General features: G+C 48.3%; 1 long non-coding RNA gene across 1 annotated transcript in view; it reads right to left on the reverse strand.

Moving 5' to 3' along the window:
• Positions 1-1,265: 1,265 nt before the first annotated feature.
• Positions 1,266-16,864, reverse strand: part of LOC109391953 (uncharacterized) — a 120,595-nt gene continuing 104,996 nt past the window's right edge. Inside the window, exon 4 of the long non-coding RNA XR_002125961.1 lies at positions 1,266-1,883. This is a non-coding gene — a long non-coding RNA (uncharacterized LOC109391953). The remainder of the gene's footprint in view (positions 1,884-16,864) is intronic.

The raw sequence follows: 16,864 nt of genomic DNA on the forward strand, positions 1-16,864 counted from the left end.
AAGGGAAGTGACTTGCCCAAGGTCACATGGTGAATTCCGAGTAGGATTGGTATTGACTCCTGAGAGCCCATTCCCAGCCTAATTCTTTTTCATGGGTTCCCCTTAGGCCTTGGGTTCCAAGCTTCTCCCGATTTCTTTCTTGGATCACAGGTGATCTTCTTGACTTCTCTGCCCACAATCCCCACCCTCCACCCTCAAACCTAGATTCACTGATTTGGAGTGGGTCACTGAGGAACTGTGAAATAAGAGGAAATCTACATAATGATCTCTGGCCCAGGTTCCTGACGCCCAGGCTCCTAAAACGCTTGTAAACAGGGTGTTAGGAAAATCTTTTGTGCTAACATTTAGTCTTTGACCCAGTTCCCAGCACAGAGCTTCTAGAGCCCTTGTAATTTCCTCAGTGATAAGAACACTGGAAGCATCTTCTGTTCTAATATTTAGTCTTTAACTCTGGTTCCTGTCATGAGTTTCAAGGGTTCCTAACCCTTGAAATTTCCTGGCGATATGAGTGTTTTGTGTCCTAATGAGGTGACTCTGGGTGGGCTCCTGGAAGGGGCTGACCTCCAGAAAGACTAAGCCATGACTAGAAGTTTAGGATTTTCAGTCCCACTGGCCCCCTCATTCTCCAGAGATGGGAGAGGGGCTGGAAATGGAGTCAATGATTGATGATACCTACATAATGAAGCCTCTATAAAAATCCTAATGAAATGGGGTTCGGAGGTTGGTGAACACATCTGTGTACCAGGACGGTGATGTGCCCCAACTCCATGGGGACAGAAGCTCCCTGGCTTGGGACCCTTCCAGCCTCACCCTATGTATCTGTTCATCTGGTTGTTCATCCATATCCTTTATCATATCTTTTATTATATGATAAACTGGTAAACGTGTTTCCCTGAGTTCTTGGAGCTGTTCTAGCATCTAGAATCCAAGGGGAGGAGGTGATGGGAACCTCTGATTTGTAGCCAAGTTGGACAGAAATTGTGGATAACCTGGGGAACTGCTACTTGTGATTGGTTGGTGTCTGAAGTAGGTGGCAGTCTCATGGGACTGAGCCCTTCCCTGTGGGAACGGACGCTATCTCTGGGTAGAGAATGTCAGAATTGAGTTACATTGCAGGACGCCAAGCTAGTGTCACAGAATTGCTTGGTGTGAGGAAAAAAACCCCACATCTGGTGTCAGAAGTGTTGTGAGTGTGATCGTAAGGTGATAGTAAAGGAGACACACACGAAGAGTGTGGTTTTCTTTATGCAGGAACGTTCTTCAGGGAAAAGGCAAGAGGGGAGAAAACTCTGTCCTTGGACGCATGCTGCTCATGGCCACACACTTTCCTCAGGCTGAAGACAACAGGGGACATGGAACCAGGGATATGTGTGACCATGTCCTCACCAGTTTCTGAGCCACAGCCTCCCTGCCCAGGACCCTGCTTGTGGCGCTGGGGTGAGGCAGGGTCCCCAGTGTCAATTCCCTTAGGTGAGGAGTGTATAGTTCCCTGGTTGGGGGCCTTAGCCAGAGCAGCCCCTATAGGACTTGGGGATCCTAGAGGCTGAGGGGACTCCAGCAAAGGACAGACCCAGCTTGGAGCCACAGAGCCCTTCAGAGGGTTTTGCTAGATCTTAGACATCCTCCAATCCTTCCATGTTGTTCTGTTGAAGAGTAGCCGAGGCCCAGAGAGGGGAAGGGACACATCCAGGTCCACACAGAGACTCAGAGGCACAGCAGGGGTCCTGTGACCTGCTGGTGGCTCAAAGGATCTTTGAAGCAGAGGATCATGGGAGACCTTGATGACTCCATTGACCATGGTGCCAATAGTGATGCCACCTCCTCTCAATATTTGCAGTAGATAGAGACAGGCAATTCAGCAATTGGGCCAGGTTCTGAGCCCACTGGAAGAGAAGAAGAGGCAACAGAAAACAAGAGTCAGATCCTAGGAGATAGGCCTGCACGTAGCATCCTTACCCTTTCTCCATGGATGCCAATATAACCAAGGAAAAAGGTGGCACTTAGCCTCCAGCTGTGTGTCCTTGAGGAAATCACTTAGCCTCAGTTTCCTCATCTCTAAGACGAGGATAGTGACTCCTGTCCCACAGTGAGCCTGTGAGGAAAAAACGAGATGTGAGCTTACTTCACTCCCCTGCCAACATTTTGTCTACCTCTCCCCTACCCCCACACTCTTTCTGCCTCTCTCTCTCCCTCTGTGATGCTTAATTTTATGTGTCAACTTGACTGGGACATGCCGTGCCCAGACATTTGGTCAAACATTCTGGGTGGGTCTGTGAGGGTGTTTCTGGATAAGATGAACATTTGGATGGGTAGAGTGACTAAAGCAGATTGCCCTCCCTAGCGTGGAGGGCCTTATCCAATCAGGTGAAGGCCTGAATAGAACAAAAAGCTCTGAGGGAGAGGGGACGCCTCCTGCCTGGCTGCCTTGAGCTGAAATATCCGTCTTTTCCTGCCTTGAGACTAGAACTGAAACATTGGCTCTTCTTAGGTGTTGTGCCTGCTGGCTTTCAGACTAGGACTTATTCCACTGGCTCTCCTGGGTCTCTAGCTTGCCGACTCAGATCTTTGGACTTCTCAGCCTCCATAATTTTGTGAACCATTCCTTATAGTAAATCTCTTTCTCTATGTATATATCCAGCTTGTGGGTTCTGTTTCTCTGGGGAACCATGACTAATGCACCTTCCCTCTGCCCACTCAGGTTCAGCGATTCAGAGGCTCCTGGAGGCCTCCAGGTTTGACATCTGCAAGGAGCCTGTCCCCAGGTGGCCTTCTCAGGGCCCCTGGTCCAACAGGAGCCTTTCATGGCCTTCACCTCTGCATTGGCAAATATCCTAGCACCTCACCCAGAAGGGAAAAAAAGATAATGGTGGAGCAGAACTAGTCCAGAGTTCTGGGTTTAAGCCCTAACTCTGCCACCGACTTAGAGTCCCTGAGCCTTGTAGTCCTCATCTGCTATGTGTGCTAATGGTCCCTTACTGTCCACTCCACAGGATTGTTCGTGAGGATAAAAGTGGGCTCATGAATTTTCTCTCTCAGCACCTCCTTAGGCTGTAAGGTGGGTGTCTGCAGGGCCTGGTCTTTTCATTTCCATCCAGTTCCCTTGCTCAGGACCTCACTACCATAATATTCCCCATGAATGTTTGATGACTGACTGAAGAAACATATGAGGAATCTCTATAATTACAGGAAACACCTGTCAGAGGCTCCAAGACCCAGAGATGTCCAAAGACGTTCTATTAAATGAGATGGCAATTAAATGACAAGCCAGGCTGGTGAGCTGGAGGCGGAGGAGAGCACTCGGGAATCCAGGGTCATCAGCAGGCTCTGTCTGAGATATATTTTTGAGCCAATGGTGGAGTCCAATGAACCTTGGACATGAAGCTCTTTCCAAATGAGATTTTAATAATGTAGTTATACAAATTGAGCCTAATTAAATTGTACCCACTGAAAATGCACTGCTGTACATCTGAATGATGAAATTGGAATCAGAAAGCAATACAGAATAGATGCTAAGGTAATTTTCCACTTGTGCTAAGCGAGCTGGGATCTTCAAATTGCAATTGCGCTGAATACCCATCTGGGACTATTAAAGGGCCAGTCCTCCGGGTTTATGAGTCCTCAAGGCTGGCACCATCTTTCTGTCTCTCTCCCTGTGGCTGCCTGCTCCTTGGCCTCCAGAGCTGGAGGCAGAGGAGGGCAAGAAGGGCTTGCAGACTTCGAGGTCCCATCAGGTTCTCTCTGGTCCTTGAAAACACTGAGCATGCTCCCTCCTAGTGGCCTCTGCTTCTGCTGCTCCCCCTGCCCAGAATCATCGCCCTGTAGGTCTTTATGTGGCTGACTCCTTCTCAGCGTCCACATATGGGCTTATACACAAGTGCCCCTGAGCAAGCTCCCCGTGGGCACCCGATCTGAAGTGGCCTGCTCTGCCGTGCCCCCCTCCATCACACCTGCCTGCTGCGTCTGCTTCCAACATGCCACCCTCTGGGATGCATCCCTTGTCTTCAGCGCCTGTCTTTCCCCATAGCCAGATGTAAATTCCAAGAGCTCAGGGACCTTGTCTGCCTGTCTTGTTCCCTGCTCTCTCCCCAAGGCCTTGACGCAAGAACAGGTGCTAAAAGATTACTTGCTGAATAAATGGATGTCAGAGCTGGTGGGTCCCAGAGGTCGAATAGCCACCCCCATTTTGAAGCCCAAAGAGGGGAAGCGGCTGCCCAAGGCCACCCCATGGGCTGGAAGGCAGCAGGGGCAGCTTTGCCTCTTGGTCCAAATGTTCTTCTCACTTCTCCTCTAATCTCCCAAAGTAGGGTGAGAGAGCACCCAGAAGTGTGGGCTTCGGAGCCAGATCATCTGGGTTCAAATCTCTCCTCTGACTTTACTAGCTCTTTTGACCCCAGGCAAGTTCCAGAATGTCAGTTCCCTGTTGTATAAAATGAAAATAACGGGCAGTAACCAACTCCAGGTGGCTGGGTAACCAGCACTGCAAGGTGCTGTTATTATCCCCGCATTTCAATGGAAGAAGCAAAAGTTCAGAGGGTTCAGGGACTTGCTCAAAGTGACACCGGCAGAAACGTGCTGTGAACTCAGGTCTCTGCCCCTGATGTGGCCCCAAGGCTGCGGAATCCCCGCCTCCTGGAGTCCTCCCCTTCTGCACTCACCCCCCACCCCGTCCACCACCCATGGCCTGATTGATAAGAGCGGGACTGCTGACTTCTGCTCACCAGCCTCTCTCCTGACAAGGCTGCGGTTTGTCAGGTCTGAAAGGCAAGTTTACAAGATAGATTTAAAAGCCTCCCGAACTGGGGAGCTGGTTTACATGCCCCCAGGGCCTATTCTGCTTTTGGCTTCTAATGAAAACAGACTTCTGGCTCCCCAGTGAGCTCAGAAGAGAGACTCGTGTGAGAACAGGCATGGATGGTTTGCTGCAAGGAGGCACCAGGCTGTCCTCAATCTTGGGGGCCAGGCCTCCTCCCCACAGGCCCCCTTCTGTCAGTTTCCACTTCTCTATCTGCTCAGTCTCCCCTTTCCAAAAATCCTATAATAGGGGGTCTCAAACTGGTGGGTGGGATGTGAATCCGTTTTGGGTGGTAGATGAGATGGGATGACCCAAATAGTGGTATTTTTAAAAAGAATTGAGCCAACATTTAAAAGTCAAATGATTTCTTATTTAAAATTAAATTGGATTTCTAGCTTCTCTTTAAAAAAAAAATCTGAAGACTTGCGGGCAACTCCCTCCCGCCCCCCCCGGCCCCCCCACACACTGGTTCCCATGGCAACAGCTGGCAGGGCAGAGCAGCAGCCCCCTCTCTGGACAAGGCAAGTTTTTTCCCCGTTTCCCAGAATTCCCACCTCTCCTGGATGCTCCCCTGCCCCTTCCCGTATTATATTTCCTCTTGTTCCCTGAGGTGCCTGCGTGTGACAGCTCCATCCTGCTGGACAGCCTGGTAGGGACTTAGTCCAGTGCATTCATTTTACTGAGAACACTGAGACCCAAAGACGGAAATGGACCTGTGCAAGGTTTCCCAGAAAGCTGACCACGGGGCCAAAACTAGAGCCTGGGATGTCCCCTCCCAGGGAAGTATTTGCTGCCCTGAGCACACTTAGGTTCCAGAGTTCCCTTCTTTGATGTCAAGAGGCAGTTGCAGCCTCCTCCATGTGGCTTCCTTCCCCACAACACGGCTGCCAGAGAGAATATTGAAAACGCAGGTCTGATCTCATTATGTCATTCACTTCCCAGCTTTGAAAGAACATTTTTCTCAGCCTAAGGATAAAGTCAACCTTCTTGGGATGACATTCTGGGCCTGTACCGTGTGGCCCACCTTTCCTGTCTCATCCTGTCATTCTGTCTGACCCTCCCCTGCAGTCTGTCCTGGCCATCCTGTTGGGTCAGTTGCTCTTCTACAAACACGTCACACACTCTTTCCTCAGGTCGCAGGACACTCCCCTTCTGCAGATGAAATTGTGCTTCACCTTCAAGGTCCCCCCACCATACCACTTCCTCCAAGAAGCCTTCCTTGATCTCTAATCCCACTCTTCTCCTTTGCTACTCTGTTCACTTCCCCCATCTCACCCATTATAGCACAGGTTGATGGGTTCTTAGCCTGAGTTGCCTTATTAGCTTTATTTACCTGCTGGACTACAATGATAATAATTTTGACTGAGTGTGTGCCAAGCTGAGCACTTTACATGGATTAACTCAAAAATGCAATAGTCCTTTGAGGTAGGTATCTCTCTATTTGTTCGTGTGAAGAAACTGAGGCACAACAGGATTATGTAGCACGTCTAGGGTCACTCAGCCAGTAAGCAGCCATGGCAGGACCCAGCTTGAATCTGGCATTTTATGTCCCACCCTCCATGCTATGGGTGAGGGAGGGCTCAAGAGCAGGACTGTGTGTGTCCCTCTCTGATTCAGGGCTCTGCACCCTGGTCACATGAGCCCAGAGGTGTCCTCAGGGTCAGGGCCAAGTGGGCAGCTCTTGATGCAATTTCCTCTGTTCTCAGTAGCTCAGAACCATTGTCCAACCCCCATCTCTAGCCCCTCCCCCAACATTGCCCCTTTTTCCCTCTTAGCCCTCCTCTCACCCCCAGCCTCACTGTCCTCTAGTAGAAAAGCTCAAAAAGCAGTTTTTCTCGTGGGCCGCCACAGACCAGAATGAACGAACTAGAATTTCCTCATGAGGCCCCAAGCCTCCAGGCCCTCTGCCTGTGCCTGAGGCTTCCCACGCTCTGGAGGGCAGAGCCTGCATCCATCTTGCTCCCCAGCACCTGGCACAAAGCTTGACACATCGTAGGTGCTTAATAAATATTTGAGTGAATGCAAGGAATGAAGGGAGGAAAAGAGAACAAGAGAAAGGAAAGAAGAAGGAAGGAAGGGAGGGAAGAAAAAAAATGGGAGGGGGGGAAAGTGCCCAGTTCTTGTAGCTCTTGCCGTGTTGCCAGGCTGCACGTTGAAACTGACAAAGCATCCTATCCCTGGCGCAGGGTATGTGTGGGGGCAGGGGGAGAGCGGGAATGAGAACTGGAAGGGACAGACAGCTCTCTCTGCCCTCCACGAGCAGCATCTGAGTGAACTCATCATTAGCAATTGTTCTCCTACTGAGAACTTCTCTCCCCTCCTGAGCCCCCAGAACAATGGAGACATATTAGGACCAGCACCCCTGGGATGAGCCAGATCATGGAAATGAACACCCGAGGTTGGGCCTGACCAGAGGCTGAATCAAGGACAAGAAATATTAGAGCTCAAAGAAGACAGGAGTCCTAGAGAACAGGGGACAGGAAGGAGGCACCTCATGGGGTAGAGGATGGCTGCCCGTGACCACAAAGCCCACCTGAGAGCAGCCTGACTGCTGCCTGACAAAATACGGCTGTGACCCGGATCACAAATTAGAGTCAGGGTTCCAGATTAGCACTGGAATTAAGTACTGTGAGAATTCAAAGGAAAGAGAATTCAGTTTAAGGATTCAGCAGTCATGCTTTCTGGTGAAGCCATCTTCCTGCAATTATGAAATCACTCTGCGTTTGAGCAGGATCTCTCATCTGAAGGTCCCCCAGCTGGAAGCTGGTTGCACGGTGGCTTGACACATGGTGCCACTGGTCTCTAAGTCCATTCTCTCAATTCCTTGGGGAAGGAGTGCTATGCTGGCTTGTCCCCCGTTCATCAGTCAAGCCACTCTCCAATCACCTCCTGCTTTGGGTTATGAGGAGAGAGAAAGTGAGGCGATGTGGAGGGTGCCGGGCGAGCCCATCCCCACTGCAGGCAGCTGTGAGTTTGCAGAGTGCAGACAACCTCATGCCACCTGAACAGCACTTGGAACAGGTAGGCTGCCAATAGGCTGGAAAGTAAGACCCTGAAGGGGTCTTAGAGACCTCAAGTCTACCCTGCCCCATATGAGGAGAGCAAGAGAGTAGAGGGACTCACCCAAAGCTTAAGTGTCAAGGCTGGAATTGGGCTCCAGGGGCTCTTGACATCTGGGGTTCATTCTTCAATGACAGCACAGGCCACTCAAGCAGGCAGTTAAAGCCAGGTAACCCCTGTCCCAAGATTTTCATCAGAATTATTAGGAACAAGGTACGTACTTTCTCCCATAAGTTTGATCAGCTGCTAAGATGCAACCCTGGAGCAGCTGGAACTCATCTTTGTCACCAATTGGGCAGAGTCCACCTGAAGATTAAGCCAGAGGAAACACAGCTGAGAGATGGAGGGAGACAGGCTTCAGATGATGTCATTTGAGCACCTTGATCCAGCCATGCCTGAATGCAGTAAATCTTGCTGGAAACCAGCAATGAGTTACGTGAGTCAAAACCTTTCAAATCCAAGACCATTTGAATTGGGTTTCTGTCATTGGAACTATAAGGATGCTGACTGATACAATTTCCGTCCCCTGGAAGTGATATTTCAAGCTTCTAAGAATGGCCTGAGAAGCTCTGCAGGACTCTTTGACTATTTTGTGCCACTGCCTTCTGGCCTGCAAAGTTTCTTTTGAGACATCAGCTGAAAGTCTATGGGAGCTCCCTTGTATGTAACTAACTGCTTTTCTCTTGCTGCTTTTAAGATTCTCTCTGGGTATTTATCTGAAGAAAGCCAAAATACTAATTAAAAAAGATGTATGCATCCTTATGTTAATTGCAGCATTATTTACAGTAGCCAAGATATGGAAACAACCTAGTATCTATTGATAGACAAATGGATAAAGAAGATGTGGAACATATATGCAATGGAATATTCCCCAGCCATAAAAAAGAATGAAATTTTGCCATTTGTGCCATCACGAATGAACTTAGAGGGTATTATGCTAAGTGAAATAAGTCAGAGAGAGAAAGACGAATGCCATATGATTAACTTATATGTGGAATCAAAAAACAAAATAAATGAACAAACAAAACAGAAACAAACTCATAGATACAGAGAACATTTTCATGGTTGCCAGATTGGGGCGGGGAGAGGGGGTTAGGAGGAAGGGAGAAAAAGGGGAAGGGATTAAGATGTGCAAACTGCCAGTTATAAAAACAGTCATGGGGAGTATAGTCAATAATATTGTAATAACTATGTATGGTGTCAGGTGGGTACTAGACTTATTGGGGTGATCACTTTGTAAGTTATATAAGTCACTGTGTTGTACACCTGAAACTAATAAAATATCGTATGGCAACTATAATTTTTTTTCTTTTTTTTATTATTAGTTTCAGGAATACAAAACAACATAATGATTAGGCACTTACACCCCTCATAAAGTGATAACCCCCAAGTCTGCTGCTCCTCTGACACCATACATAGCTATTACAATACCATTGACTCTATTCCCTATGCTGTACTTTATATCCTGTGAATATATATATATATATATATATATATATATATATAGAGAGAGAGAGAGAGAGAGAGAGAGAGAGAGAGAAAAAAAGTATACATGTTTTAAGAAAGGAAAAAACTGTATTAAAATTATGCTGATGGTAACTACTTTGAGGACCTCTTGTAATTGCAGAAGTCAAACATGACTTGTATTCATCCTTTGTTATCAGTATATATTGAGTATTACAATTTTAATGCAGTTTTTTTCTACCTTAAAATGTGTATACATTTTTTTGGCACCCTGTGTGTGTGTGTGTGTGTGTGTGTGTGTGCGCGCGCGCGCACACGCGCGTGTGTGTATAATTATAGTTGACATCCAATATTATTTTATATTAGTTTTAGGTGTACAGCACCATGGTTAGGCATTTACATAATCTATGAAGTGATCCCTCGGTAAGTCCAGTACTCATCTGACACCCTGCATAATCTTTACAACATTATTGATTATATCCCCCATACTGTGTTTACTGTATGGCAACTATAATTGAAAAATAAAAAAATATTTAAAAATAAATAAATAAAATGGATAAAACAAAGGGGAAACAAAAGCTCTGCGGGACTCAGCCCAGCTGCTCCATCCGCCCCCTGCCCAGTGGACAAGGCCAGCTTCCTGCTTCGGTCACTCCAAGCCACCTGTGGAGCCCACCCTCATTCCACCCAATCTTGGTGTCTCCATGAATGCCTCTTTCTAGGATGCATTTTCCTCTTGCATGCCTGGAAAACTCCTCTTCATTTTTCAGAATCCTTCCCAGTCATTACTTTTGTCCCTCAGACTATTTCCTCCCTTATGCCATGTCACACATACAGCGTATTTCTATCGTGCTTTTTCTCTTGGTTTGGTGTGGGCCATTTATTCATTTGCTTCTCCTAGAGGGATGGGACCAGTTCTAAAATGCCCTGATATCTCGCATGCTTAGCACAGCTCTTGGAACCTAGGATGGGGCTGATTAAATGTTGCAGAATTAAACAGAACATGGAACAGAAAGGCACTAAACAGACACGACTGGCTGATAGTTTTCAAAGCCAACTGGGGGGAGACCTAGTCCTCGAATATCCCAAGTCATCTGCCAAAACTGGCCAGTCCCTGACTTTGTTAAGAGCGTTGGTCCCAGAGTCTCACCACTTGGGTTCAGAGCCTGGCTCTGTCACTTCCTCCCTGCGTGCCTGTAGGAAGGATCCTTAATGTCTCTGGGCCCCAGGAGTCTTTTCCCTCCTTGAGTCAGACTTAGAGACACGGTATCTGTAAAGAGCTTGGAGCAGCGTCTGGCACATTGTAAGCACCCAATAAATGTTAGGTGTTATGATTCACTGCAGAGAAAACGAGGTGAAAATTAACAAGAACTTTGATGAGGACCTTTTGTACCTTTCACTACGACTCTGCTTCACATTAAATGATATTTTATGTGAGTGCTTACCATGTCGCCCTGTTTAATTGATTTAGAAGCACTTCTGAAAGCTTACCACTGCCCAGAGCACAGGTATGCCGTTTAAATGTAATTAACAAAGATGTTTGTGGTCATTTTATAAAATGTCCAACATCAGGTCTTTAGTGAAGAACATCGTTATAGTGTTTCCATGGGAGAATTAGATTAGATTTAGATCATTTCGACTAATAAGTGCATTTTACAAGCCCAGGCTCTCTCAAGCCAGGTGAAAACAGAGCTCAGAAATGGGGGAGTTCACTGCAGACCTGTGCTTCCGGCCCCTGCTCACTTCTTGGCCTGTGTCACTAGAACCAAGCATCAAAGTTTCATCTTCCACCTTGGGGTAGCCAGATAACGTTCTCAGCTCCCATGAAAACAGCATGTTCCCACAGGACTCTGTCTAATGATTTAAAGGCTTATCTAAATATGCTCTGGGTTCCCCTTATCACAAAGGGTTCAAGAGCGGGTGGCGGGCTGGTGAAAGCTCAATTATTGAAGGCTTCCTGCCTGCCAAGTAAGTATTGTGCTTTAGTGCATTACATCTTTAAACCTCACAGCATCCCTGTGAGAAAGGTCCTATGATTAGACCCATTCTGCAGACGAGAAAACAAGGCCCAGAAAGATGAGCTGACTCATCTGAAGTCACACAGCTTTGTTACATGGGTCAGAAGCCAGAGCTGTCTCATAGACGCCGAGGCCTGTGCTCCTCTCAGACCTCACCCTTGGGGTCTGGGGGTATCGTGTCCAGGAGCCTTCCCCTAGCCTGACTCTGAGCCAGACCCTGCTTCAGCCCCACCCTGTGCCTGACTGATTCCTACTGCCAGCCTTGATGGAAAATTCCAGAACAGGTTCTATCTTGGGGTATACACAAATGGCCACTTCTTGCAGTTTTTAAGTTACTGAAATCAACTTCCAGCAGGGTCATTGCCAAAAATACAAGTATTTCTAAATAGAACAGCCCATCCCGGGGAAGGACAATTCACAATTTATACCCTACTGTGATTTATTCCAAGGTCATGAGAGCTGGTGAGTGGTCTACATGACCACGGAAATGCTCCTCCAAGTGTGTTATTAAATGAACTTGAAATGTTCAGAGACTCAAGGATTGGCTGCATGTTTGGGATTTGGCTCACCTCATGTGGAGGAGGGACTGTGTTGACATCACGATGTCGGGAGAGCCCCTGAGGACACTGAAGTGTGAAACTGGGCTGGCTCAGACCCCTTCTCCACCGCCTGACAGCAAGAAAGGAAGTCAGCTACTCTGTCCTGACTCCTTTATACTGACATTCAGACGAGGATGTTCATAAAACAGGTAAACCCTGGGCTGGCCTGTTGTAACAACAACATCAGTGTTCTCTCTCTCCCCAACTTCCCTCTAGGTGGTGAGGACTCTGAAGGCCTTGAGAGGAGCAGCGCTACAAGATAGAGGGAGCCTGGGCCCATGAATGACTCCCTGGAGCAGCGCGCTCTCTCTTTCGCTGACCTGCTTTGGACTTAGGACATGAGTAACAAACAAACTCTTCTTGCGTTAAGTGCCTGAGGCTGGGGGTTGTTGGTTACAGCAGTTATTCTACACTGACTGATACACGCTCCCTTCACAGGCTCAGCCCTGAGCCTCGAGTTTACCCTCTGTTTCTGGTTTCCAACCTTACCTCATCCTGGCTAGTGGTCGAGGCTCTTCTCCGGTTCTTCGATTGCCACGTAGGCATTTTCCTCCTACATAACCAGCCTCGACAGCAGACCTTCAAGGGATCTCCCCAAGACCAAGTACAAATCATCATTCTCATGGTTATCCATAAACAAGGCTGACAGGCTGCTATGAGCTGCCCTGAAACTCCTTCCCTTGGTGACAGAGTGACACTATTGTCCACTACATTGCATGCCCTGACCAGGGTCAATGCCATGCAGGGACTTTAGCAAAACTGCTCACAGCACTGTCCATACCCCTGTCCTATGGACCTGGACTTTTTATGACAAAACAATCATCCTTAGTTTGTCAGTCATTAAAATGCTTACACAGGTGTCAAACGTTTGTAATAACCAGTGAGGGATTGGTCCGGATTTAAACAGACAACTGGACCATCCAATAATACCAGCACAAATGTTCTCATATTTTTGTGCTCATTTTACAATTTTTTTTACCTCCCTGATCCACAGGCAACTGCGCTTAATGTATACATTTGTTGAGTGATTAAGAACTGTCATCAATCTATCATTAATCAAATCTAAATTTTCTCCAGGCCAATTTTCCTCCATAGGCATAATGTCTTGAAGGGGTTTTTGACCCACTGTCCCAATACATTTGATCCCGAGCATCAGTACTGGCATAAATTCTATTAGCTTCTACAATATTAATTCTACTTATGAATCCTATGTTATACCAGACAGCAGTTTCATGTACTACCCCGGATATGTGGTTACAGTATAAATAAGGCACAATTACACCATAATTATTTTGTCCTTCTCAACAAACTCTACCCTTTCCTATATGCCATATATAATATTATTTCTGGTAAGAGTATAAGTTACAGGCCATGTGTCTATTATTTCAGGATTCAAAACCTCTTGGGCACACAGCCACATTCTAAGGTTCCATGATTTGACAGATACTGGTTCCCAATGACAGGGATCTCCCACGAGGGCTCATCCACGACGGGGGGTATTACAGGTCCTTTGACAACAGCCCTGGGTTGTTCTTAGATGCTCCAACTTGCAGAAAGGAGAGATTCTGGGCTGGAAAGGTGCCCAGTGAGTTAAATCAGTACATTGGGCATGCTCCTATTCAGACCTCAGAAGAGCAATTATTCCCTCCTTTTTTTGCAAGAGGCCTCGGATCATAAACACATTGATTTCCTATCCGGCAGACAAGCTGGGCTGTGGCAGGAACAAGCTCTCAGCATAAAGGGGAGGCCTGGCTAAGCCCCCTGGTTTTGCTGAGTCATCTTGGGAAATGCTAATGACCGCCCAGAAGGGCCTTATTTGGCTGGGAGGCTGGAGCCCCCTGCCTCTCAGTGGTGGGCTGTGCCACAACCCCAGGTTGCCCTTGAGTGGGTAACAGGACACCCGGTACTCTTGCTCATGGTGTTATTCATGGTTTGAGCCTAAACCATGCTCTGAGCAAGTGTTGTGGGGCTGGCTTTTCCACCTAAGTTACCTCTCTCAGTCCTCATAGCTCACCCGAGGTAAGGCAGGCCTCTTTATGTCCTTGAAAGATGACTCTGGGGCCCTGGAGGGGAAGGGACCTTGCAAGTGCTGCAGCAGAGACCAAACTCAGGCCTTATGGCTTCACCATAGGCTCCCCATTCTTCAGGCTTTCCGGGATGGGACTGGCTGTGTGCAATGAAGGCCTGACCCCGGTCCCAGCACAACCTGAGACAGATTGAATGCTCACACGAGGCCCGGGAGATCACAGAGCTGGCAGAAGGAATTCCTGGTGGGGTTTCCAAACGCTACTGATGCCGGATGAGCCTTTCCGATGCCTGATTTCTGTTGACAAAGGCCTTTCTTGAACAACAAGGCTCTGAGGCAGGATGGGTGTCACATCCTCCCGTTTTACAGATGAACAAATAGAGGCTATGGGAGGTTGTGAGTTCACTGTGAACCAAGGTCAAGTCCGGGGCTCATTTGGGTGAGTTCCCCAGTGCCTGGCACAACACCTCTCACATCAGCAGGCCCTCAATTTTTTATGTCAAGTGAACACATGAGCAAAGTACAGACCTTCCCATTTTTATATTTCGTTTTAGGACTTCAGAAATGACCATATCAAAGGCTATAGCCCATTAGAGCAAGAAGTGGCTGTAGAGATCATCTAAGCTCCTCATTCTACAGATGAAGACACCAGCATTCAGAGAGGGCCAGTGATTTGTCCACCATCACACAGCCAGTCAAAAGCCGAGCAGGCAGTAGACTCCTTGTTTAGTGCTCAGGGTGATCTGATTGATCTGGAAGGCCTCCCATGTAAGGAACCATATTGCTGGGCCAGGAGAAACATGCTTTACAAACAGCTCCTTTGGGTGGGCAGGGAGGGGGCTGGGAGAGAGGTGACGCCTTCTCAGGGCAGCCGCTACTGAAAGGAGGCAGGGAGCAGGGCCTGGGATCCAGCAGACATTTCTGAGTCTCAGAGGGAGAGAAAAGGAAAGGGCTCCCGAGGGCTTCACTAAGCATCTTGCAGGGTCTCAGAGCCAGAAGGAGCCCAGAGCCAGAAGCCAGAAATCAGCCTATGTCTAGCTCATTTCTGCAGACACCAAAGGATAAAAACCCAGGGGACCTACCTTCATGGAGCTGTGGTCTCAAGGGGGGCGGGAGGGGGGGGAGGGGGCGCAGACAGACAAGCCACAGCACCTCTAGCAATAGTTAAAATGTAAAATTGCAGGAGTGCAGGCTCCAGCCAGGAGAGGTACGGGGTGCCTCCAGCTGCTTGTCTGTTTTTCCTGTTTCCTCAGCCCTGCTCTCTTGTCCATCTCCCCAGTCTGCTTTCTTATTTATTTATTTATTTATTCATTTATTTATTTATTATTTCTCTGTCTTCTACGTCTCCACTCCCCGGCCCTTTCCCCACTCCCTCCGCATTGCTCTGCCTCCCCATCTCCCTGGGTTTCTACCTCCTTGTCTTCATCTCCTGCTGTTTACATGTCTCTCTATCTTAACCTCAGTCTCCCTCCCTCTCTCTCTCCATCTTTCTCTCTTCCCACCCCTCACAGCATGTTGATCCCGTTTGTCTTTCCAGGAAGCCTCTCCAGGAAGCCTCTCTCTCTCTCTCTCTCTCTGTCTCTGTCTCGACCACCCCCCCACCCGCAAGACCCCAAGACCAGAGCCCAAGCCCTTGTTCCCTGTGTCTTCTCCTCCTCTTGAGGGGCCCTCCCCGTGACCAGCCAGCGGGCTGTGAAAACACCCAGGCCTCATAACCTGAAGGGCAGGATTGATGAGAAAATAAATTCCTGATTAGTGTTTTAATTTTAAGGATCTTTAGAGGAGACTAAACAGCAAGGGAGGCTGGAGGAGAAAGCCTGCATTATTAAAACCATAAATCCTCTGTGGGAGGGGCAGGGACAGGGCTGCAAGGAAAGCAGAGGGGAGCAGACAGGGCTGCCTTTGAGATGGGGGCGTTGAGGGGCAGGAGGAGGTGGAGGCCAAGGGTGTGGATTGTCCCCTCGCTTTTCCACTCAGAGAGGCTTCAATGGGTGGGTGGGTACAGTAACACGATCCCCTGGCCAGGTCTGCCTGTTCCCCAAGTGTTAGGCTGGACCACAGAATGAGACTGATGGCTTCTGTGTGCAGGGTGGGGAGATGGAAACTGTTAGTTCAACCCCTTCTCCAACTGGCCTTAACCAGGGCGGTAAAGCGTACGGGATACGGTTAGACTGCTCGTGCTTAAATCCCGTCTCTGCCTCCTGCCTCAGCCTCCCCATCTGCTGGGTGGAGAAAACCATAGTCTCCCACCTCTTAGGTGGATGTGACAATGGGATGACATAATACACACAAAGTGCTGGCGCTTAGAAGGCACCCATTAAACGTTAGCTTTTGTTCTTATTGCTGGTAGAGAGCACTTTCCCTTTCACAATTTCAACTTGATTCTTACCTCATTTTATAGATGGGCAAACTGAGGTCCAGTGGGGCAAGGCACTTGCCCAAGGCAACCAGGACCTGAGCCCAGCTCTGAAGCTAAGTCCGCTCCAGGCATCCCAGGGCCTGCCCTGGCGTGGGGGGTGGCGATGGTGGTGGTGGCAGGGATGGGGGTGGTGGTGTCACATTGCCACTGGAGGAGACAGGTGGGGAAAGGATTACCGAAGGGAGACTGCTTGGTTTCATTGACAAGACCCAGGACCTGTGGGCCATGTGGCCTGCGGGACGAAGGGCACCCTGAGGAAGTTCAGAGCATGCCTCCCTAAGCTGTGCTCCTTTGGCATGTGGATTATTTTAAGCTGAAGGCAATTGAGACCCTGCAGGCTCAAGAGAAATGTGTACCTCTTTCTAGAAGAATTTAAATTGGGAGCCTTGCCCATAATAAGAGTTGTTATCAGAGATAACTTTTAATGACCTATCTGTAGGACAGGGCAAACTTCTAATTACTGAACATCTGCTTTTCTTATTGTCC

The sequence above is a fragment of the Hipposideros armiger genome, unplaced genomic scaffold (assembly GCF_001890085.2).
Source record: "Hipposideros armiger isolate ML-2016 unplaced genomic scaffold, ASM189008v1 scaffold_309, whole genome shotgun sequence".
NCBI lineage: Eukaryota > Metazoa > Chordata > Mammalia > Chiroptera > Hipposideridae > Hipposideros > Hipposideros armiger.